The following is a 25,405-nucleotide window of genomic DNA, read 5'->3' as shown; positions in this document are numbered from 1 at the left end:
GTTACTCCTAAATATATTTTTAGGTCGCACAGATTAAATTTCAGGAGCATATGCGACAAAAATGTTGGGAATTTCGAGCCTTGTAGAAGCTGCTAAACTTTCTAGCTAGAAGTTAGCAATAACCAACATGGCGCTACTTTGCTAAGTTAGCCCAGAATCGTTTAACATTAATGTTATGGAAGCATGACAAAAGTGATCAATATATTGGTTACATTTTACTAGACCTGCATATAAAAATGAAAGACAATGTATTGGATTTGCTTACATGAATCATCCGTGTTCACTGTCTTCGTCAGTCAACTGAAGCTGGAGAATACTTTGAAAGCCTGAGCATTCGGCAGTTACATCAAAACTGAAGTATACTTTTGGCTTTATTTTGTAACAATCTACATCACTTTCACAAGAGTGTCATGATTAGCAGACGAATAGTATTGAAAAATGATCACTGACCACATGATCATCTATATGAAAGTAATCTGCTTAGAGTACCTCTGGAAGTGGACAAATGTGGAAAAATTTACACCTCTATTTAGCGTAGACATCTTGTATCTGGACTGATTAAAATGCATCTTAATTCCAGGTGTAAACAGGGCCCAAAGGGTCTTGAAAGAACTAGTTAGAAGCTGAAAGAGAAAGAGGCTTAGCCAAAACTCAATTAAAACATCAAAACCTGAAAGTGAGCCCCAGAACAACAGTTGTTAGACCTCTTCAGGGACTTTTTCTGATATGTGATAAATATAACGGGACATTCAAAGAAGTACATGCACACAAAAAGATAAAAAGTCTGTTTTGGAAAAATTTATGTTCATTACTTGTAAAAACCATTAATGCTGGACATTATTAGGGTTACAGATTTAAAGGGGTCATACAGTATTCATATGCATTTTATGGACGACTGTTTCATGAACCTAGGAGAGGAGGTAATTCTGACTTTGCTACGACAATCTGGCACTTCAGAATCAGCTACTGGAAGTATGTTTTGTTATTAGTTTAAATATTTGCTATAGAATTTTTCCAATGATGAGTTTTGCGCGTTGGGTGTATGTGTGCGTCATTACATTTATTTTGAAAGAAGAAGCTCACAATTATGGAAAGGGGCGTTACATTTCCGGTGCGTTCTTTTGGTGTTTGGCCTATCACAATGCAATGCGTCAGTTGGCCAATCATAGCAGACTGCACTTGTCGGAAGGAGGGACTTTGTGAGAGGCAGGGCATAGAGGACCTACAATAATGTACAGTATTTGAAAAATAATGTGTTTTTTTTACTATTAAAGCATGTCAACATATTCTGTTAAACCAAATACACAAATTAATGATCTTTATAAAAGCATCATATGACCCTTTAAACAAACCTAAGGATTAAACTTTGACTGCTAACTTGTCACAAAACATGATAAACTTAAACATGATAAATTGTGTGGCTTTATGAGGGGAGATGGCCTATTAATTTTCTAAGTAATTATATGGGGCTGAGTATTGGTACAGGTTTCCCAATTAGATTCAGTTCCACACCTCATGAAGCCCTAGTAGCCGTAACAAACACAGGGTTCCAGCTGATCATAAGAGGAGTATAGGGCTGCTTCTGTCTCTTCCTGAATTCAACAATCAGTTCTTTAGTTTTGCTCACATTCAGAGAGATACGATTGTCCTGGCACCATGATGTAAGTTTATCTACTTCATCAAGGTATGCAGTCTCCTTATTGAGGCCCAGAACCACAGTATCATCAGCAAATTTGATAATAGATATGGAGCTGTGGGAAGACACGCAGTCATGTGTGTAGAGAGAGTGGAGCAGGGGACTCAGAACACAGCCCTGTTGGGCTCCTACATTCAGGGTGATGGAGTTGGAGGTGAACTAGAGCTTAGATCGGGCCCAACAAATCAAGCCCGACCCTATCCGAGCACGTTGTGTCCGAGCCTGGCCCGGCCTGACACGTTCACTGTAATTATGAGCCCGATTTAAACCCGACCATTTTTAATATGTGGGCCGTTATAACCAGGGGCAGTGCCAGATTTATTTTTTATTTTTTACCGCAGGTGCTGCTGTGCTAGATCATTTAGGCTACGGGGGAGCTGCGCAGTTATATATATATATATAAAACTTGCTCAAAGTTAATTCTCCTGTTTTCATTTTTTTCTTTGCTTCTTCAAGCTCCATGTTGCACTTATTCTACTGAATAGTACAGCACGCACAGCAGGTGTGATGCGTCACGCATGCGAGACTGCGAGTGGTTGAGACGCTACGCACGACACGTGACGTGCTTTATCAAGGGCCCGACCCGACCTGGCCCGAGGACGGTGGCGGGAAATATCGGCCCGGCCCAGCCCGCGGGTCGTGTCGAGCCCGAGCTCGGGCAGAGAATCTAAGCTAAGGTGAACTGGCCTACTTTCACCACTTGAGGTCTGCCGGTGAGGAAGTCTTGAATCCAGTCACAGAGTGAAGAGTTTAGACTGAGGTCTATAATTTTAAATGCAAGCTTGATGGGGGCTATAGTACTGAAATCTGAGCTATAGTCGATAAATAGCAGCCTCACATAGTTCCCATTGCTGCTGTCAGTGTGCATGAGAGAAGAGTGCAGGACATGAGAGATGGCATCTTCAGTGGATCTGGGGCAATAAGCAAACTGAAGAGGATCTAAAGTATCAGGGATGGAGGAGCAAATTTAGTTCTATACCAGACCTTCATGACTATTGATGTGAGGGTAACTGGGCGATAGACATTCAGACAAGAGGGTTTATTATTCTTAGGCCCAGGGATGATGACAGATTTTTTAAAGTAGGTGGAAACCTGCGAGGTAGCAAGGGACTGAAAGAAGGAAGTAAACAAACCAGTGAGTTGATCAGTGCAGGACCTGAATCCCATCAGGTCTGGCTGCTTTCCTGACATTCACTCTCTTTAGGGCCCTTCGAACCTCGTCCTCCAACACGGTGATCACATGATTATAGCTACTCTGACTGCTGATTCCTGATGCGCTGATTGGCAGACTCTCGCTGCTTAGATTGTTTTCAAAGCGGCTGTAGAAAGTGTTTAACTCGTCAGCCAGCAATGGATCTGCTCTAACCTCTGCAAAGGATTTATTTCCAAAGGCACAGATGGTTTTTAGTCTGTGCCACATGTGTCGTGAGTCATTGAGCTAGAAATTAGACTATTCGTTCACAATGCTTTGTACTCATTCATGTTCCCCGAAAAAAGGGCGGGGGAGGCATGGTTCAGTGAAATCTGCGACGGGAGAGAGAGTGAAGAGACGAGCGGCGGTAAGTGGGTCAAGTGCAAAATTTGTACTTAAGTACAAGTACTATTATATTGCTGAAATAATACTCAATTACAAGTAAAAGTACTGCTGTCAAAAAAGTACTTAAGTAAAAGTACAAAGTACTCCTCTCAAAAACTACTCAGAGTACTAATTACTAGTTACTTTTTAGCCTGCGGTATTTAATCACCAAACAATATTCATATCAAAGATCTATGGGGATAATAGCAACTTGAACAAAACCCACTTTTATCTTATTGACAAGGTATGTGAATTAGTGATCATGATACAGGGATTTCTAACTTCAATATCTGGTTGGATAGGAGTGGTTAAAGGGTCCTATTATGCTCTTTTATAAAGTCTTGATTTCATTTTGGCAGGTGTACTAGAACATGCTCTCATGCTTGGTGGTTCGAAAAATTCATTACTTTTCACATAATTTACATTATTGCAATACCTTTCTTCCCAGCCTTGCACAAATGGTTTGATTAGTTCCGGGTTTGATGAAGGCCCGTCTTCCAAAAACTAAATGTATTGTGATTGGTTAGCTGTCCCTGCGCGTAGTGATTGGAGAACAGCTCAGACAGTGTTTCAGTACTGCCCTGCCCCTTCTCAAAGCAGCAATTTCCCTCTGCTCCGGTACAGTTAAGATGGCATCAATACTGTCATATCAGTTTGAGCCGGATTCAGATCCTGAGAATATTAAACAAGAGGATCGTCTTGTCTGACCACTCGGCCTAGTGTTCAAACCATGACCTCAGCCCTCCCCACCAACCAACCATTTCCATAGGCGGGATTTATTTTAATTTTATTCTAATGGGCTGCTTCGCGAAATCACAAACCCCGGAAAACAACGCTGTAGTTCAAACTAGCCGTTTTTTGGAATTCTTGAAAGGGATTTTATTTTTTTTTAAATGAAATATCTTGCTTTGGAGTCAACTTTGAGATTTATAACTTAGTAAAAATGTTTATGCCCAAACAAACACACTACACACTGACTAAAATTCCAAAAGTAAAAAAGCATAAGAGGACCCCTTTAGGAATATCTGCTTGTTATGTCTGACATCATTCTTCACCACTTCTGGGTCCTAAGATCCACTCCTGGATCGGAGTGCCACCAGTGCAGAGCTTGCTCAGGAATGGCAGCAGGCAGGTGTGAGCGCATCTGCACGCAAAGTGAGGCGAAGACTTTTGGAAGATGGCCTGGTGTCAAGAAAGGCAGCAAAGAAGCAACTTCTCTCCAAAAAAAACATCAGGGACAGATTGATCTTCTGCAGAAAGTATAGTAAATGGACTGCTGAGGACTGGGGCAAAGTCATATTCTCCGATGAAGCCCCTTTCCGATTGTTTGGGGCATCTGGAAAAAGGCTTGTCCGGAGTACCATCAGTCCTGTGTCATGCCAACAGTAAAGCATCCTGACACCATTCATGTGTGGGGTTGCTTCTCATCGAAGGGAGTGGGCTCACTCACAATTCTGCCCAAAAACACAGCCATGAATAAAGAATGGTACCAAAACACCCTCCAACAGCAACTTCTTCCAACAATCCAACAACAGCTTGGTGAAGAACAATGCATTTTCCAGCACGATGGAGCACCGTGCCATAAGGCAAAAGTGATAACTAAGTGGCTCGGGGACCAGAATGTTGAAATTTTGGGTCCATGGCCTGGAAACTCCCCAGATCTTAATCCCATTGAGAACTTGTGGTCAATCCTCAAGAGGCGGGTGGACAAACAAAAACCCACTAATTCTGACAAACTCCAAGAATTGATTATGAAAGAATGGGTTGCTATCAGTCAGGATTTGTCCCAGAAGTTGATTGAGAGCATGCCCAGTCGAATTGCAGAGGTCCTGAAAAAGAAGTCCAACACTGCAAATACTGACTCTTTGCATAAATGTCATGTAATTGTCAAAAAAAGCCTTTGAAACGTATGAAGTGCTTGAAATTATATTTCAGTACATCACAGAAACAACTGAAACAAAGATCTAAAAGCAGTTTAGCAGCAAACTTTTTGAAAACGAATATTTATGTTATTCTCAAAACTTTTGGCCACGACTGTACAGCGAAGTTTTAAATGCTTAGCTTAAATATGTAATTTAATTAAAAAGTGCTCACAAATGCTGCTGAGATAGTATTTTCAAGTGAAATGAGTAGAGGCTTGGACCCGGAAACAGCAGTCCTAACATCATGACTTAACAAGAGGATTCTCCCAAGCCATCACACTGACTGACTGACTTCATCAGAGCAAGAACGCCACTCCAGAGCCGGAAGCAACGGCAGACAATTTTGTTATCAGTGTATTGATTTGCATGGTTTAATTGTTCGCCACAAGACTAGTACTGTGCACTAAAAAAAGCTAGTAGGATTATTTTTTATTTCATTAATGTACAATCATTTTCAATACCATTGGCAAAACTATCAGATACTGTATATTGCCATATAGACATTTTAATATTTTTTGTCCATCCATTTTTTCAAGGCACTCATTATTTTAAGATTTAATATTGGTTTAATCCAAGTCTTCTAAAAAGATGAACATTTATGATATATGATGAACAGATTTTATATAGGCTGTTATTTACATTATTTTACAGACTATTTATTTTTTATCAATTACCATTACAAAAATCTCAATCTTAAACATTTGCTCATTCTGTGTATCCGTGTCTTTAAAGTAGGGTAACTTACAGCATGAGGAAGCTTGATTTCAAACTGAATTGAATTTACAAAAAAAAAAAAAAAAAGACAGATAGGCCTACACAGTCAGTAATAAAATTTTAAAACAAATGACCTCAATTCAGTTGAGGTATTCAAAATATGACAACAATGAATTTTTATAAGCAGTGATTTAAGAGCTATATATAATATTTTAGGCCTGTTTATTTAGATAAATGAACATCAGATGGCTTTGACCTGTAATGACTGTACAATGTAGTGATGCAGTTAGGCAGACTAGGATATTTATATGTACAATTCAGACTAATATCCCATTCCAAAACATTTCTAGCACAAATTTACATGGTAAAGAAAATTAAAGTTCCATCTTTGTTGAAAGACTTTCTGGTGCATTTCACTTACAACCAATAAAACTTCTAGAAGCATATTCAGCAGTCAGGTCTAAATCTATTCTGAATGTTTGATAACTTTTGACAAAATTTAATCCAGGAGCAAAGAGAAACAATTTATACTTTAAAAGCACAGAGAGATCGCGATTGCACACAGTCTGTGAACAAGCAGTTCATCTGTATAATTTAGGCCTATTTGATAGCTCGCATCCAGTTTTCTGCGATTACATGACAGTGATCTCATGTTAAAATAAAGCGCTCGCCACATTTGCGCAGGAATGATCCAAGCTCTGAGTCCATAAATGACGCTGAGCTCCCTCTCTGTCTGTTCAGCTCTTCACCTGCTGCAGCGGCGCTTTTCCCGGTTCAGATATCAGCGCTGTTATTGGTCCGTTTACGATCGGATATCTTTATTGGCTGCAGAAGTGCCTTCAAAAATTCTAATATCAATTCAAATTGTGGGTGTACTCATTAACGAACTGTGATTTAAAAGTAACAAAGTAGATTATTTTGCTTAATTTGTACTTTAAATACTAGTAAAAGTACAGCTTTAAAAATATACTCAAATGTACAAGTACCCCAAAAAACTACTTAATTACAGTAACGTGAGTAGTTGTAATTCGTTACTTCTCACCACTGCAGAGAAGTTATCAGACGGCGTTACAGCAGTGTCCGGGACCAAGGTCGTAAGCCATGTTTTAGACATACAAAGGACATTACAGTCCCGTTAGAAACTTGAAATGTTCGTATGAATTAGCCACCTAGTAAAATATGTATGACTTGCCATGAGATTGGGTTGGACTAGGTAAAAAGTCCACACATTGCATATAAACACTCATTTTGATTGGTAATGACAGTCATGTGTCATTTCATGATGACAGATGCAACACAACACTGTCATTATTTTTACGCCCGCTAGTGGGCACTTAACATAAAAACATAAATATAGGTCGTAATGAGGTGCTTGCACAAACAACCTATGGGGTTGTTTTTTGTTGGAGGACAGTCTGCATTTTATACATACTTTCCAAGGCAAACAACAGATATTGTGTAAGGAATGAGGTATGTTGCTGTATATCAAGTTACTTCTGCATGTAGACCACAAAGTGCAAATTATGCATACCACAACAAGCCCAAATCATGATATTCTGCAAGCATATTCAGAAATAACCAATAACACGAAATGTCTCTCATGGTAGCATTCCCTCTGTTAAAAAAAATAAAAAATAAAAAGGTCAGCAGTGGACAAAGAACATCATTAAACAATTAATGGATGATGATCACAACAGGCAAAGGGCAACAGAATAACAAAATGGCAAATAATGATTGTGTGCTCGCAACAGCTATGGAAATTTCTACGCATTGCCTCCTGATTCGGCTGTGTTTGTTCAAATGTACACAAGTTCCTGCTTTCCTCTGCAACTTTTTTTCTCCTTTTGAAAAGAGCCAACCATCCGGGGGCTGGTAACTAAGCACCCTGTTTATCAGTAACCAGGCTTAACAATGTCCGTAACTAAACACCGCTGTGACAAGAGAGAGAATTAGAGAGAGAAAAGGAGAGAGAGAGAGAGATCTTCTGACATTGCAACTGATACACTTGGCAATAAGAGTCATGAGGAGGTACATGGGTGGGTACATGACTTTGAAGATGAAACTTAAAGGTGCCATGTGGAAAAATTGAGCTAAAAATATTCAAAAAATTACCTGCACGCATCAAAAGTATGAGAAGAAATAAGGGCGATGATGTCATTAAAAAAATTTAAAGTTATAGTGTTGCAGAGATATCAACCTTAATTTGCAGTAGCATTACTAGCACCGGCCCGACAGGTGTCGTAATACCAGTTTCGGCCATGGGAGGCGGTATGCGGGCAACATAACCACCAGCCAACCTGCAATACACGAATAACTCGCACGGCTTGTGGGCGTAATCTAACCTGATGTCAATCAAGCGGAAGGATGGTTGAAGCCCTTGGCAAGAGACCACCACCCGCTACAGGGAAACAACCGCGCTCGGAAACACAAATCAAATCCGATAAGAAAAGGAGCCGAACCAGAGTAAACATCGGCACTGCTTTCAATCGCTGGAGACAACTGATGGACCTGAAAGAAATGAGGTTCGACACCGAACTTGCAACATTTCTTTTGGATTGGTAAGTTAGATGCTGTTAGTATTTCGCTAGAAGTTTGTTTTATATGTTATATGTGTATTTTTTTTCGGGAAGTACGTGAATACGGGAAGTAAGTTTCTGTACGTGAGAAAATTGATGTGTGGCGTGAAAGCGTGTGAAAAGAGTCAATTGCGTGTGTCTCACGGTGAATGCTTGAGAGTTGGCAGCTCTGGTTGCGTTGGTTGGCGCTAGCTTGGTCAACATCAGCTGTCTGATGTAGACCAATGATGTTGACAGAATGCTGTCTGTCAAATTAATTTAATTCAAATAATGTGTATATACAACTCAATGTAATATGAACAAAACGAATATGTACATATTCACTGGTAAAGGTGAAGGGGAGTAGCTTGAAGATGTCATGTTTCAAAATCACTTGACATCACCCAACGTTCCTCTGGAGGCAAAACGTCCTCTTATAGCAGCGGTTCTCAATTCCAGTCCTCGCGCCCCACTGCTCTGCATATTTTGCACGTTTCTCTTTGTTAACACACCTGATTCAGATAATCAGCTCGTTAGAAATGAACTCCGTGCATGAACTGTTTTTCAAATGTTCATTGCTCCCTACTCCCTGAGCAGGGGAAATCTGTTGAAGTTTACCTCACATCGAAACATTCATTCACTGGTTTGTGCTGTGCAGCGTCTTTAAACATGGACAACTGTGACATCATATACCTCTGTAAATCAATACAATTTAAATTCACGTCTTGCACACTTCAATGCACTTTGATTGGAACATATAGCTACGTTCACTTCGAACTGGAATCATGGCTGAATATCCTGTGATGTCCACTTCGCAGGGCACTTATGTTCGAATAGAACAAATGTCTGAAGCTCTAAGAGAAACGTTCAAAATGTGCAGAGCAGTGGGGCGCGAGGTCTGCAATCGAGAACCGCTGTCTTATAGGCTTCGGATATGCTCTAGTGTTGTTGTGAAGGTAGGGGCGGAGCATAGAGACTATGCCGTTTCTCGTTTGTTACTCTAGAGTAGACCAATTCACTTTATTGAGGCATACTGCCCCCATCTGGTATGGAATGTGGAGTATGACTTGATTTTTTTTGCCAGATATGACAGATGGCACCTTTAACTATCTAACAGGCAGGAAATGTTCAATATGTACATTACATATCAACATATTGTCAGCACAATCCCAAAGTACACACTTTCACATTTTTGAGCTACTGTGGTTGTAATAAACTTAAAAACTACAATATCTAATATTTGTGCCTTTATTATGTTATTATTATTCCGGTATCTAGTTTAGTATTTAGCTAGCTAGTTATAAACGTGTTTCTTAACTTTAACTAACTTGTTTAGAAAAGATTATCCTGAAACTGTGAACTGTAGTTGACTTCATGCACTTCAAGCACCCCTTATGGTAATTCCGAGAATGCAACACATACTTGTGTTGCATTAATTGCAATCTGACACATTTCAGAAAGTAGCATTTCTGTTATGAAAACTGTCAAACCAGACAGCATTTTGTGCCATTTGATCACTCAAATTGTACATATAAGACAAAAAAAAGCTAAATTTGGACATTCAATGCAAAAAATTGCTATACTTGTACTCAGGTTTTGAAACACAGCAATGCTCAGAGTGAGTGCTTTAAACATTTGGGCCTTGTGACGGTAGTGTCATAGTGACCATGTGGTCACAGTCCACCGATGCTAACCTCTACTGAATGAGCAGGTTAAATCCTGTCCTGCTTCACTCTCCTCCTTAGGAATCTAATATCTCTCCATACTCACATTCACTGCTCACCCTCATCCCATTTCTTTCTATTTTTATCCCATATGACAGGAATGAGTCTAACTCACTTTTATTTGTTGTATTTCAGCTTTCCTGAAAGACACTTCTGCGTGACAGTTTATTAAATGTAAAAATGCATTTAGATTGGTGTAAATAATATACATTTAATACATTTGCACTAATATAATATATTATAAATATAAATATAATTTATTTAACTTCACTGAAAACAGTGATAAACAGACAGATCTAACCATACGTGCATGGAAACCTTTGCAAACTTTTTAGCAGTGACAGATAATATAAAGTTTAGCAGTTTAGATAGTGTAGCATAAATATAAACAAGTTATATAGATATAAAGATTGATACATATATAACACACACACAAATATACATATACATATATATATATATATATATATATATATACACAGTACAGTACATTACTATTTTTAATGTTTTTGAAAGACGTTTCTTCTGCTCATCAAGCCTGCATTTATTTGATCAAAAATACAGAAAAAACAGTAATATTGTGAAATATAATTACAACTTAAAATAATAGTTTTCTATTTGAATATACTTTAAAAAAATAATTTATTCCTGTGATCAGTGGCGTAGCCACGGGTGTGCCAGGGTGTGCCTGTGCCACCCACAGTGGCAGCTGGCACACCTAAAAATAGATGCAGAATTATTTTTTATAGTCTCAATAAAAAATGTTTACTAAACTTAGGCTATTGTTGTTCACTTAGAAAATATATATATTTTTAAATCAACCCTTTCACGCGTAAGTTACAAATATTTTAACTGACCCCTTGTTTCCATGGCGACGCGTCATGATTGTCACGTGACACTCCGCAGCCACTAACAGATGTATCGGTATTCGTTTTATTTAGTTTTTAATTTTTTGATAAAATATATACACAAACTTGCTTACCATGTCAACTATCTGATATTCCGATTCTTCGTTTAAAAACCTTTATAAATTATCTTGATCTATAACGAGATGAGCGCTGCAGTTCAGAGTCCTGTCAGCCGGATTTAACGTACAGCACTTGAATTCCCCAGTTTCTCCCGAAATACATGAAAGTAAGTGGCTGTTGAACCGGACAAAAATAAAGTAAACTTTATTGTTCTGAATGTGTCTGTCTGAAATATAAATAAAACACGTAATTTAAATGTATGAAACCTAAAATAAACATCATGTGGTTGAAAACACTGCATATTAATTGTGATATATGACAAGCGCTGAGCGCGTCCGTCTCTAGCTCAGTGCCAGCCAATGCGCGAAAGCTGTGATGCCACTGAACATTCTAAATCAGACTCTCAGGGGCACAGAAATAAGAATCCAATATATGGTGCAATAATGCTAAAAATGTTAAAATGTAATTTACATTTTAAATTATTTTTGTTAAAATATATCTGCCGACATTCGGACTGCCAACTTATCAGCAAACAGCAGCTGACTGTGACCCTAGCAGTCTATGATATAAACAGATAATTTTTGATTGCACATTGCTAGCTTTCTTAATTTTTTTTAGAAAAAACCTCGGCTTGATGGACAGCCAGACACAAGGCCTAACGTTACACCTAATGAGGATGTTTCTCCCTCCCCGGGCCCAACATCAACAGACAGTGTTGCCAGATTGGAAATGTCCAAGTATCGTACCAGAAGTTCAAAATAATCGTATTTGGAAGAAAATTATTACATTTAACAATTAACTACATTTTGACACGACCTGCAAATTACCACTAGGAGTATGGTTGGATGGAAACAGTGCGACAAAAATACTATCCCATAATTTTGCACAGTAATCTGACAATAAATGTGGCACACCCAGATTTTTATATGCACACCCAGAGTCTCTCTTCTGGCTACACTACTGCCTGTGATGCAAAGCTGAATTTTCAGCATCATTGCTCCAGCCTTTAGTGTCACATGTAACATCCAGTCTATCACATGATCATTTAGAAATCATTCTAATATTCTGATTTATTATGAGTGTTGGAAACAGTTCTGCTGTCTAATATATTTGATGAATAAAAGGTTAAAAAGAACTGCATTTATTCAAAATAAAAAAAAAATCTAATAATATATATTCTAATAATATATTTTCTTTACTATCACTTTTTTATCAATTTAACACATCCTTGCTGAATAAAAGTATTGGTTTTATTTAAAAAAAGAAAGAAAAAAAAAATTACTGACCCCAAATTACTGACCAGTAGTTTATATTGTTATTACAAAATATTTATATTTTAAAAACATAGCAATTTTTTTTTTACTTTTTATTCATCAAAGTATCCTAAAAAAGTATCACATGTTCTGAAAAAATATTAAGCAGCAGAACTGTTTCCAACTTTGATAATGAATCATCATATTAGAATATTTCTAAAGGATCATGTGATAATGATCCTAAAAATTCAGCTTTGCATCACAGAAATAAATTATAATTTAAAAAAGTATAATAAATTTAAAAACAATTATTTTAAGTTGTAATAATATATCACAATATTATATTTTTTTCTGTATTTTTGATCAAATAAATGCAGGCTTGATGAGCAGAAGAAACTTCTTTCAAAAACATTAAAAATAGTAATGTTTCCAAACTTTTGGTCTGTACTGTATATATAAATTAAATTAAATTTAATTAAAATTTAATTAAATTTAAATTTATGCATTTAGCAGATGCTTTTATCCAAAGCGACTTACAGTGCATTCAGGCTATCAATTTTAACCTATCATGTGTTCCCGGGGAATCGAACCCCCAACCTTGCGCTTTGCTCTACCAACTGAGCTACAGGAACACTATATATATTTTATATTATTTATATTTTAAACTTTCCTACTCTAGATGGCAAGAACACAGGTTCACATAAATCCTGATGAGTCAAAGTAACATTTTCTCAAAATGGATAGTGAATTTTTTTTTTGGTTAATTAAAGGATAATTACACATGCTACTTTTAGTTTAGGGAAGAACAACAAAGACAGAGAGAGGCTTGCTTAAGGTATGTGGTGTAGTGCTGTTATCACAGTAATAATAGTGAATTCATACTTGCAGTCAATGAGTACGACAATTAAACCTTGTGCCATGATGAACTAGCTGTGTAGTTTTATATATAGATATTTTAATGTATAATATAATATAATAAGTATAATAGATATCAATAATGTACAATAATGTACATACTATTCTTGTACCTCAACAATGGACTATTTAAATGAATATAGGTATACAGATGACAATTACAGTAAATTAAACAACTGTGAACTTTGAGAAAAACTGTCTCCAGAGAAAAATAAAGCATTCATGTAGGAAACATGTTTAGAATGCTGATGCATCAGTCCCTGTCTAGAAAACGAATTCCTAACATCACAGAGATGACTGAGGGGCTGTTAACCCAGACTGACCAGGAAATTCATATACACGGTAAGCATCTGCTTGTGGCAGAACAAAGAGAGCACACAGCTATAACATTGGAAAGAACAAAGTATGACAGTATACAGAAGACACAAGGGCTAATATGATTGGTTGCTGTTTAAAAATTAAATGCAATTAGTAATGCAATTGATACTATTTGCTTATTTAAAGTCATTTAATGGCGTTTCCAATGCATATAACTTGTATTATGTGATGCATAGTGAAAAAAAGTAGGATGACTTCATTTTATTTACTGGGATTTGATTGTATCATGTATGTTAGGTGTAAGTACATAATTTCCTGTTGACCTTAATAAGCATAGAAGACATCTGTCTGTCTAGAGCCCAAACTGTGTAGTACACATTAAACCTTACATTTAACAACAAATTATTAACACAGAGGTGATTCTATTTAAAATATGAAAGGAGAACCTGCAGACAGAAAACAAAACTTCAGACCCCCCCCAAAGCTCATGGCCAATTGAAATGTACCAGGACCGTAGGCTGATGCATTGTTTGTGAGTCCATTAACAGCTTTGTGAACTGAGACACCCTGACGAGTCTGCAACACCTAGGAACAGTTTGGACAATGGGCTGGACCCTTACACTAGCTCTGACGACCCACGTTCATTCAAGAAAAGCCTTTTGACATGGAAAACCCCCTTGTACGTACCCCCTCCTTTTTATAAGAGTATTTGCATTGAAGAGAAGCCCAAGGGATACTTCCGTAATGTGAACACAGAACTGGAAATAAAGAGATCAGCAAAGGTAAAACAGCACAACACTCAAGGAGTTAAACTGGACAGAATGAAACACTCTAAGATGGTAATAAAAAGCATTCTGTCTAAATGTAATTTGGTACAACAAATAATATTATGATGTATAAATACTTCACAATTCAAATAATGTAATAATAGCTTTCCAAATATCTTTTGTATTACTGTAATTTTTACTGACATTTAGTTTTTTACATTAAAGTTATGCAAATTGTGATAAATACAAAACAATTTAATGTCTCAGGGTTTATTTTCTTTATGCATAATTTCTTATATTTTCATATTTTATATTCATGTTGATTTTGGGGTTAAATATGACCTGTATATATATATATATATATATATATATATATATATATATATAGAAGTAACAATAGTCATTATATTTGTTTTGTTTTTCTCATTTTGTTTTTATTCCAATTTCCACTTTAATACAATTGCTATTATTGTAATTCTAATTGTTTTTAACAGTTTTTGTGCTTCATTTTTCAGTTTTATATTCTGACTAGCAAACCAATTTTTAATGTATGAAAGGTGCAATGCAAATAAAATGTATTATTATTAATGAAAGGGTTTTTTTTTTGATAATCACTCAGAACACGTATTCTTTTTAACGTAAAACCTATTATTATGAGGTAAATAAAAGGTAAAAGCTACCAATAAAAGCAACCATTATGAGGAAAAATGTTTTGCTTTTATCAAAGATGTCTGCACTTTTTTTAAGTAAACAATCTATGTGTGCGTGTGTTTTGAGAACATAGATGACTTATCTTGAGAGCTTGAGCGTAAGTATTATTAAGGCTCTACACTGGCACTATAGTCATTCAACTTAACTGTTCAGGCCAGATGTGACCTCTATAGCCCTCTATAAAGCCCTATAGAGTAGACCTAAGGCATAAATCACACAACTGGCAAAACACTAAAAAACAAGAAAGAATAATTTCCTGTTATAACACATCCATACGACCTGAACAATATTAATTATTACTTTGATTCAAAAAAAATGTATGTATCACTTAAAAACATATTTTTTATGTTTTCTACATGATAATTTGCTCCTCTTCTAAAATTATTTTTCGGTTACACTTTATTTTATGGTGTCCTTGTTACAATGTAATTATACATTTAAGTACTGAGCAATAATAAATTAACAGCATGCATACTATATGGATATGGTTAGGATTTGTTTTAGGGTTAGTTGCATGTAATTATGCATCAGCTGTAGTCATAACTATAGTAAGCTCATGTAATGTGTAACAAGGACACTAAAATAAAGTGATTTTTCTTTATTGCTGATACAACAGATAGCACTTTGGCTAGATAAAAGAATATTAACTAGAAATATTACAACCTAACATGCATGAGCCCAGCTTTTTAGCTCAAGAAATACTGTATGTCAATATAGTTTCCATGAGAAACAGAAAAGCATAGGGTCTGGTCAGAGGTGCTTATTACAGGTAACTAATAATAATACATATACACACACTAGGGCTGTGAATCTTTGGCAAGGCAGCGATTCGATTCGATTACGATTCATATGTTTTCGATTCGATTCAAGAACGATTTTTGCAAATTTAGAACGATTCAATTCGATTCGATTCACAATTAAATTCGATTCGATTCGATTATAACGATTCGATTCTGCATTCTTTAAGTGCATTCACGGGAATTATTTAAATGCTTCTACTAAATTCTTTAAATGCTTAGTCAGGGGGCAAATTACAGTAGCATTTATGTTTAGAGAACCATAGGTTAGAAAAAAAAAAAATGATGCGACATGGCATACGGAAAAATGTATGTAAGCCAAGTTTTTAAAAAAGAGCTTAAAGAGTATTATGTATAAGCTAACATTTTGTCACACCAGGGGCGTAGCCATAATTTCAGAAGTGACAGAAATGTCAAATACAATTATTTTTATGTATGTAGCCTATATAATAATAATAATTATTATTATTATTATTATTTTTTTTTACAAGGAATTATCTTCTTTTTTAATTACTTTTAATTAGCTGTAATAAATCAAATACACTGCTGGACAATAATCAATCATTTGTAATCGATATTTTTTTCCTAATGGCAGTTTTATGATTGTTTTATATACTAGGCTACATTTAATTAGCAATTATTTAAATTTTCTGCACAGAATAAGGTAGAAAATATACTTTATAGTTTCTGTACTGTAATAAATGTCAATTAGCACTGCATCATTCATAAATTGTTTGTGGGTTTTTTTTAGTTTCATCAGTTTATTCTGCTTTTATTCAGTTTAGCTGCAGATATAGCCTGGCACGTCTATGAGAGCGAGATCGCTTCTCTTTCAGTGTGAAAACGTCTTCAACTCTATTTAACTTTTCCTCTCCATCAGCGAATGATTCTGAGAGAAAACGCGCCTTTCATGCATCTGATTAAATCTCGCGCTCTTATTTCAAGGTCGTTGTTAATGCTGTGGTTAATTTTAAAAGTTTCCTTTGGTTCATCCGCATTGTTTAAACACATTTATCATTCAATGGATCTGTGCGTATGATTTAGTCACTTACATTTCTGCTCCGTCCATGCAATAAATACAGCTGTCGACGGCTCCGGTAACTCCGTCGGTAAGATGCAGAGAGCCATTGACAAACTACAGAAAAGTAAAACTACTTCACGTTAGCATTACTGGCCACGAGTCCTATAGATCACACGTCAGCTGCGTCAGAGACGAACGGAGCGCGAGCGCAATCCAGTGACAGTCTCAGGCGGTAAACAGTGGAGCGCGTGAAGGACAGATAAGAGGCACGATTCACGAACACTCTTCAAGGTCTCCATTAATTTGTGCGTGTAGTAATTTAATGTGTATACATTTTGAAAGCATTGAATCGCTATGGAAATCGCGATTCATTCGATTCTTAGCATTTTGAATCGATTGCTGTCCAAGATCGGTGATTCACGATTCAAAAATCATGTTTCAAGATCGATGCATATGAATCGACAGAGATTGTAATTGATGCATCGAGAAAACGAGTGAATCGTTACACCCCTAACACACACACACACACACACACACACACACACACACACACACACACACACACATATATATATATATATATATATATATATATATATATATATATATATATATATATATATTCTTTTCTTTTGAAGGGAAAAGATTTTTAATTTGTCTTGTAGTCCCCACTAAAACTTCAAGCTTATAAATCGGCTTATCATTAGGGACGAGAGATAAATAAAATACCGGGCACAGCCAAGGTTACCATAGCATACAGATAATTTTTTCAAATAACACAGATTACAAACTAAACAGAGAACAGCATTTTGTGAGAATTTCTGTCTCTATCATGAAACAGAAATTGCTACATGAAAATGTAATTTGAGAGAACCACCTCATGTTTAGTTGTGGACATTCAAGTAGAGAAGAGCTTTGTTTTTAAGTGTCATTGTCAGGTGAGAAAGGTTGTGAATGAAATGGTTATATTGGCTGTATTATAGGGAGGAGGTGAATGCTGTTTTTATAAAAGTGGCTTTGACACCTCTATAAATGACAGGACAAATTCATTACATCTGAGTTGGTTAAGCTTAGCCTGAAGGTTTAAAAAAGTACAAAGTGCATCTCAAAACGAAGACTAAAAAATGCAAAACGCTGCAAGCTTCTCGTGATTTTGGTTAACCAACAACTTTCTCTTGTTAGTGGTCACATTTTCTGTAGGCATATTTCCATGTTGTCTTGCTCAGATTTTTGTCAGGCTGACAACATTTAATTTGACATGGATAATTTGAATGTTAAATGACTGTCTGATTAATGTTTTGTACAGCTGTATACCTTGGTATTGATAAATATGTACATAAGTGTAAATATGTATTATAAGCCAAAAGTGGTAGTTAGAATTTTATCAACCAGTCATATTTTTTACATGTCATTTTTGGGCTGCATTTCATGACAAATAAACTACATTGTATGCAGCTGTATTATTTATGAAATATAATTACTTTATAATAATCATCTTACAGTTGCATAAAAATGTAATTTCTTACATAAATTTGTTATTTCTTACAATAACAAATACTTTATCCATATTCGTATAATTTTTTTTAAACAATTAAAATTATTATTATTTTTGAAAATGTACTCTGACTGTTTTTAATTTCTGACTTATTCATAAAACACAAGCAGAACGAATTTTTGTAGCTTTGTAATTCGTAAAACCCTTCTTACCCAAAATATTGCACCGAGATCAACAAGTTCTGCTTGTATTTCATGAACACAGGGCATACATTAGGTGATTTATTGACAACAAGTGTTTATCAAAGTGATGTAATATTACCCACAATGCACAGCTTAAAACATGTTGGATGTTGCATTTCTCAAAGTCTTTCTTTGCCCCGCAGAATGACCAAAACATCCCAACAGCAAGCTCAAACTACTGAGTAAGAACAGCCAAGATGTAAGTGTCTGTTATCAAATACATGCTTCTGTTAAATAGTGGCACTGTCATGCATCATTATTGATAATACTATTGAATTACAGGCCAGCCATTATAGAAAAGGATGTGCCAGTTCATACAAGCTGAGTGAAAAACAGGGTCCCTTATAATCCCTAAATGCTGTGCATGGATGGCCTTTGGAGTATATTTCTCTAAACATAGAGCTGGACACTGCTGGACACATGTAATGTCACACTTTTTGGCCATTGGCTGAAAGAGATGCTTTTCTAGCTCCTTAGTGTTGTTAAGGACAAATACATCTTTTATGTGCAGCAGAAAAGGGTCTGGATAGAGCGGAAAGTGTGTCGTGTTACACACGAACAGTTCCTCTTCCGACTTTCAACCGAGGGAATCGCAGATCTGGATTACGTCTGAACGTCTGGAATGAATCTAGCCCCCAAGAATGGGACCTCCACTTCACCCGAGCTCACAGGTCAGACCAAGTCGGTTAAAAAACACAATTTGATGACTACCCAACCTGTCCAGACTGCCCAACCAGAGATGTGTCTGAACAAATAGCGATTTAATCCTGGCCAAGAGTTCATGGTATTCTTAAAGACGCTTAGAAAACCTAAAAAGAGGCAGACATTTTATATAGCATTCTTTACTGAATACCACCATTCAGTGATTTTATGCTTTGTAGGATTTCCTGTCAATTCAGGAGCGCTTCATATATCTGTGGAGTTAGAGGAAGTAGCTATTAATTTTCTGAATAGGCAAACTTCATCTTCACTGAAAGTATACAATGCAAAGGGCTGTTGAACATCATCAGACATCTCTGACATTTCTGGAGATCACAGGTGGAGTTAACTGTGGTAATGATCTCAGTAGTATTGCCTAAGGGTCATGCCATTTTCTGAGAAGGCAGTTCTTGAGAAAAAAGGCCTGTAATTTGTTTTCCAAGTTGTCTCCACTGCACAGGTCAAGCTGGATGTGAGTTGTAACTTCACGCGCTTTACAGGAAAATCCACTCAGTTAAAGGAATATTTGAAGTTCAAAACAAGTAAACTCTATAAACATTATCTACAGCATTCAGAAATGTCATAAAGCCCTGACAAGCATAGCAATATGTAAATATTATATGTTTTAACAAGTCTATAGTCTAACAGTTTCAACCTTGTTTGTGAAAAGTGTTATTAAATATTTTAACTACTGCCATGCTCACGTGATACTGGTTAAAGCCAGGAATGATTTGTATGCACAATATGTTTAAGAATACCAAAAATGGGCATAACTATCCACAAAGTACTGTTTACATTGAGCAGACTCCACCCAGAAGAATTAAGTTGGTAAAACACGAGAAAATATTTCCAGCCCAGAACAGTATAGTCCCACTGCTACAAGGATGTCTTAGTCAGCTTCATTGATGAAATAACAATAATACATTTCATACATTAATTTTAGCTCTTCGGAAACAATAGGGCCTGCAGATTTCTGCATTAAGCCCCTTGAATGACTTTAGACTTCCATTGTAAACGTCCTTTGTAAGTAACTGTAAACATGATTTTTGTTTTTAAAATCAGAGTGAGCAAAAAATGTTTTCTGTGTTTAAGTATTTAATCCAGAATATTCCTTTAAAATTTGCTTTTTTTTTTTTTTTTTTTTTGTAAGTGAAGGACAAAAACGTTCATTATCATAAAAAGATTACTTCCCTGCACTTAAGGGCAAATGAGACCAGAAAACTTTATTTCTCAAACAAAACCATATAATTAGCTAACAAAGACTCCTCTTAAACCACAATGCTGACCCATATTTTCATGTAAACTACCCTCGAATGACCCAAACCTTGAGCAGTTATTGTTTGCTCCTCTTGGCCCTGGTTGGAGACCACATCACTAGCTGCATTTCCACTGTCGGGCCAGTGCGAGCCAGGGCTTAAAGCGGGCCTGGCGGGGCTCATAGCCTCGGGCCAGTAGCACCGAGGCCAGAATAGCGCAGGGTTTCCACAGTGGAGCCTGAAGCTCCGCTGCGCGTCACTAAAACACACCTTTTACACGCCTCTCAGAACAACGTCATGCAACCTCATAATTTCACCAACAAAGAGAAGTTATCAGAAAATTAAGAAATAATTCACTGGATGCGCGATCACAAAACGAAGATGATAAAAGTGGCCGTTTGTTTGCATGCTTTGTTATATATTCAAATTCAAAAGCATAGATGTAGAATAAGTGAAACATTGATCATATTGATTTAATTTATCAGGACTCAAAATTAATCACACATAAATACACTTATTTCTATTTTATTTATTTATTTTTAACGCTTATGAAAATAGCCTGCTTATTCAGTCGAGTCTGTTTCTGTTTAGCCACAGTAGCCGTCACATTTAGAAAGAATGATAATATCTCTATTTTTATAAAAGCTCCCGAACAAAAAACATTATTTTATATTTTTATGATAGGCAACGTGAGCTAAACTCTCGAGACGAGGCTTGTGACAGATAATATAAGTTACTAAATAAATAACACGATTGTGACAGAGAATAAGAAGATGACATCTGATTTCTTCAAGTGGTCATATTTACCATGTTTACTATGGTAATGTTAATGCCTAGCGTGCACAGACTTTTGCATCGCTTATAAATATTTCTGCCTTGTATGGTGATTATAATCCACATTGGATCAAGTTATTTCAAAGACTCACTGCTGACTAAGAGTGAGTTTTGAGCTCAACTTATTTTAAAAAGTGAAAGTGACGTGACATTCAGCCAAGTATGGTGACCCATACTCAGAATTTGTGCTCTGCATTTAACCCATCCAAAGTGCACACACACAGAGCAGTGAACACACACACACACACACTGTGAGCAAACACCCGGAGCAGTGGGCAGCCATTTATGCTATGCCATTTATGAGCAGTTGGGGGTTCGATGCCTTGCTCAAGGGCACCTAAGTCATGGTATTGAAGGTGGAGAGAGAACTGTACATGCACTCCCCCCATCCACAATTCCTGCCGGCCCAGGACTCGAACTCACAACCTTTCGATTGGTAGTCCGACTCTCTAACCATTAGGCCACGACTTCCCTAAAGTCTTTAATACCAGTATTAAAGCTGTTATTTCTCTGAAATGATCCGCAGTGCTGAGCTCTCTAGACGCTGAGAGTTCATGAAATGTTCATGAAACTCCGCCTTTGTTCATAACCCCTCCTCTAGCCCCAGCTGGCCCGCTTTGGCCCAAGGTTTTGCAAGGAAGCACGATCAAGCCCCTGGAAGTGACAGTGGAAACGTGACTGGACTAGCACGCCCGGTTTAAGCTCGCCAGTGGAAACGCGGCTACTGTCTCGGTCTTCTCTCTCCACCTTCAAATGAGTTTACAAGATTAAACATGAATCAAATTCCTTTCCTGCTCATTTAACAGAGATGCAGGCAGCTTGCACTATTATTTAGCGTAATTAATGTTCAGGTTTCCCAGTCTCGGGCTGTATTCTGTTATCAGAGCACAGGAATGTGAGGAGGATTTCTGATCTTCATCCTTTTGATAATAAAGTTGTAGACGTCACCTTTAGACATTGTAAAGAAACCTGCGGTAAACCAAAATTGCTAGTATCAAATACAGTAGAGGCCATTTTTCTGTCTGTTTATAAAGGACAATGTTTACGAGGTACTGCACCAAATAAAGACGGGGAAGAGAACAGTGCTGACACAGTTTGCCTCAAGTAATCTAATAATAGTTTCAACCGACATTAGGGAAAGATATAGCAATGCAAGTAAAGTGACAAGTTTCAATAAAACGGAGCTTGTTTAAAGTACACAGACCTTGAGTCTTTTTTGTTATGTCTACCAAACTTCAGCAATGAAACAGTGTTTGTATCTAGAGACCAGAACACTCTCTCATGGCAATTTTACTTTTTAAGCAAATTAGTGAACGTGAAAGTCATGACATTTGCCAAGTATGGTAACCCATACTCAGAATTCGTGCACTGCATTTATCCCATCCAAGTGCACACACACAGCAGTAAAAAACTTTTAAAAAAATCTGCAAACACCCAACTGAGGGTTAGGTTTAGGGGTGGACATTCAAGCTTATTTCTAAAAACTACGTTTTCATCAAGCAGCAACCTTCAGGTTAGGGCTGGGGGATATATCTAATGATATGATCATCTGTGCATCTAGTCAGTAAATCTGGTTCTGTGATTACCGCTAAATCGGCATCACCTGCTTTTAAATGGAGAGGCATTATATACGAGAAGTCGTGGCCTAGTGGTTAGAGAGTTTGACCCCTAACCCTAGGGTTGTGGGTTCGAATCTTGGGCCGGCAATACCACGACTTAGGCGCCCTTGAGCAAGACATTGAACCCCCAACTGCTCCCCGGGCGCTGCAGCATAAATGATGAACACTGCTCCAGGTGTGTGTTCACTGCTATGTGTGTGCACTTTGGATGGGTTAAATGCAGAGCATGAATTCTGAGTATGGGTCACCATACTTGGCTGAATGTCACTTCACTTCATATAGACAGAGCTGTAGATCACTGACAAACTACACAATATTGTGTTCATTATCGAAGGTGATACATCTGGGATAATGAACGTGATATTGCATAGCTTGTCAGTGATCTACGGCTCTGTCTATTAAATGTCTCTCCATTTAAAAGTAGGTGATTGCGATTTAGCGGTAATCACAGAACTTGATTTACTGACTAGGTGCGCATGATCATATCGTTTGATATAGCGCCCAGCCCTACTTTAGGTCTCTCTCGTGAAACCAACATGGAAGTGACTAAAACTGCAAGCCATGTGGTAACAATTAAAGAAACTGTTTTTATATCAGTCTAAAATATTGTTTAACATGACTGCCTTAAGATGACTACATTAAGTTAAACCCCCCCAAAAATTGCCACTTTTGAGGGTCGGATCAGGTAAAAATTTCTAAATCGTTTTGCATTCAAGTGTGGAGTATGGTACATTTAAATATGAATGGCAGGGAATGATCCTTAAAAACGTTTCAGAAAAAAAAAAAATTAAACGTGTTGCTACATTTTGTAAAAAAAGAAAAGAAAAAAAAAAGAAAAAGTAAATGGCGCTTGCCCATGCAAAACTCCAAACCATGATTCTAGTGGGTCTCCCAGTGGGTGGTTGCTAGCGCGCTGCTATGCATTTATATTAACTGGCTTTTAACATGTTGCTATGTGGTTTCTAAGGTGTTCTGTGTGGCTGCTTTCAGCCCCAAATCAAAAGAGCCCATTCCCAAGTCTCTATGATATATTGGTCTCTAGATGTGGCTCAGGCCCATCGGGTATGTTGAATATTTCTTCATTTATTCATTAATTTTTCATAATTTTTTTGCCTATTTTATTGTTTGTCGGGACAAAATAATAAGTCAGATTAGTTAAAAGATCAACGTTTAATACTTAGGTTTGGTGGTTTAAATAAAACCCTGACCTAAAGTATAACCATCAGTAAAGCATGTATGCATTCTCTAAACATATTTAAGCTACAAAAGTCCGGGGGGGGGGGGGGGGGGACTATTTAACTAGGTTATTTCTGTCTAAGCTTTCTTTCAGCCCTGCTTAGACTCAAAAATTGCATGATCAAAAAACATTTGCTACATTTCTGAGTATGGCTGAATTTAGAGACACATCGTTATCAGCTAAATGTTTTATACTCACTCACAGACCAGTTTAGACATTGAAATTTAGAACTCTGTCACATGTTTTCCCTTAAGTTTCCTTTTCAGTTGGCTGGAGGTGGAGAGGTCACATATACAGTGTTAATGGTTACCTAACATCTGACATGTGGATATGTCCAGGAATAAAATGCATTAGATTAGCAGACCAAAAATAAGGAGAGCTGTGTGAAATAAGAGGGGTTTGAAGAGGGAGGAAACTGCTATGGCGCTGGAAAATGATGTGTCTTTGTCATGAATGAGAGAGCATGGCATGAATGTGGCTCATTACAACCCAAACAATGACCACTAGCATGCACAATCAGATGAGGACCAGCCATCAGACCAACAAAGACACAACCGTAAAGCCACAAAGCACCGACAAGAGAGCTGTGTTCAGTGAGATGTATTTGAATTGCAAGTTGCAAATGAACAGGAAGAGTGCTATGTGGGAGGAAAAGATAGAAAAGGAGGACAGAAACAGAAGGAAGAGTGTGAGAAATGAGAAGCTGGTGCCATTTGAGGAGGCTGGCTGTACATAATCTAACATGATATGATAAAGCACTGAAACAACACACTAACACGTCACAGAATCAGAATGAATAATGTTAAGAAGTAAAATCATTCAAATGAAACAACTCACATAAAATAATAATAAAAAACTTGACTGTGATTTGTGGGATAAATTATCACAGAGAATGAAAGGATAAACTGAGTCATTATAATACTAAGAGGCACTACATTAAACAATATGTTGCTCATCTCTAACATTTCATAACAGAATACTGGCGGGGATTTGGATTTAACAGAAGTTAAATAATCCTCTAAAAGTGAACTGAGACTTCATTCCCACGCACAAACGGTTCTTGCCTTCTTCTCACAAACACCTCAT

The 25,405-nt window shown here is 36.9% G+C and overlaps 1 protein-coding gene across 2 annotated transcripts in view; it reads right to left on the bottom strand.

Moving 5' to 3' along the window:
• Positions 1-25,405, bottom strand: part of LOC132099081 (cadherin EGF LAG seven-pass G-type receptor 1-like) — a 165,915-nt gene that overhangs the window by 136,598 nt on the left and 3,912 nt on the right. The window lies entirely within an intron of this gene.

The sequence above is a fragment of the Carassius carassius genome, chromosome 22 (genome assembly GCF_963082965.1).
Source record: "Carassius carassius chromosome 22, fCarCar2.1, whole genome shotgun sequence".
Taxonomy (NCBI): Eukaryota; Metazoa; Chordata; class Actinopteri; order Cypriniformes; family Cyprinidae; genus Carassius; species Carassius carassius.
Note: the sequence above shows the minus strand (reverse complement) of the source record. Positions and strands in the feature narration are given on the sequence as shown.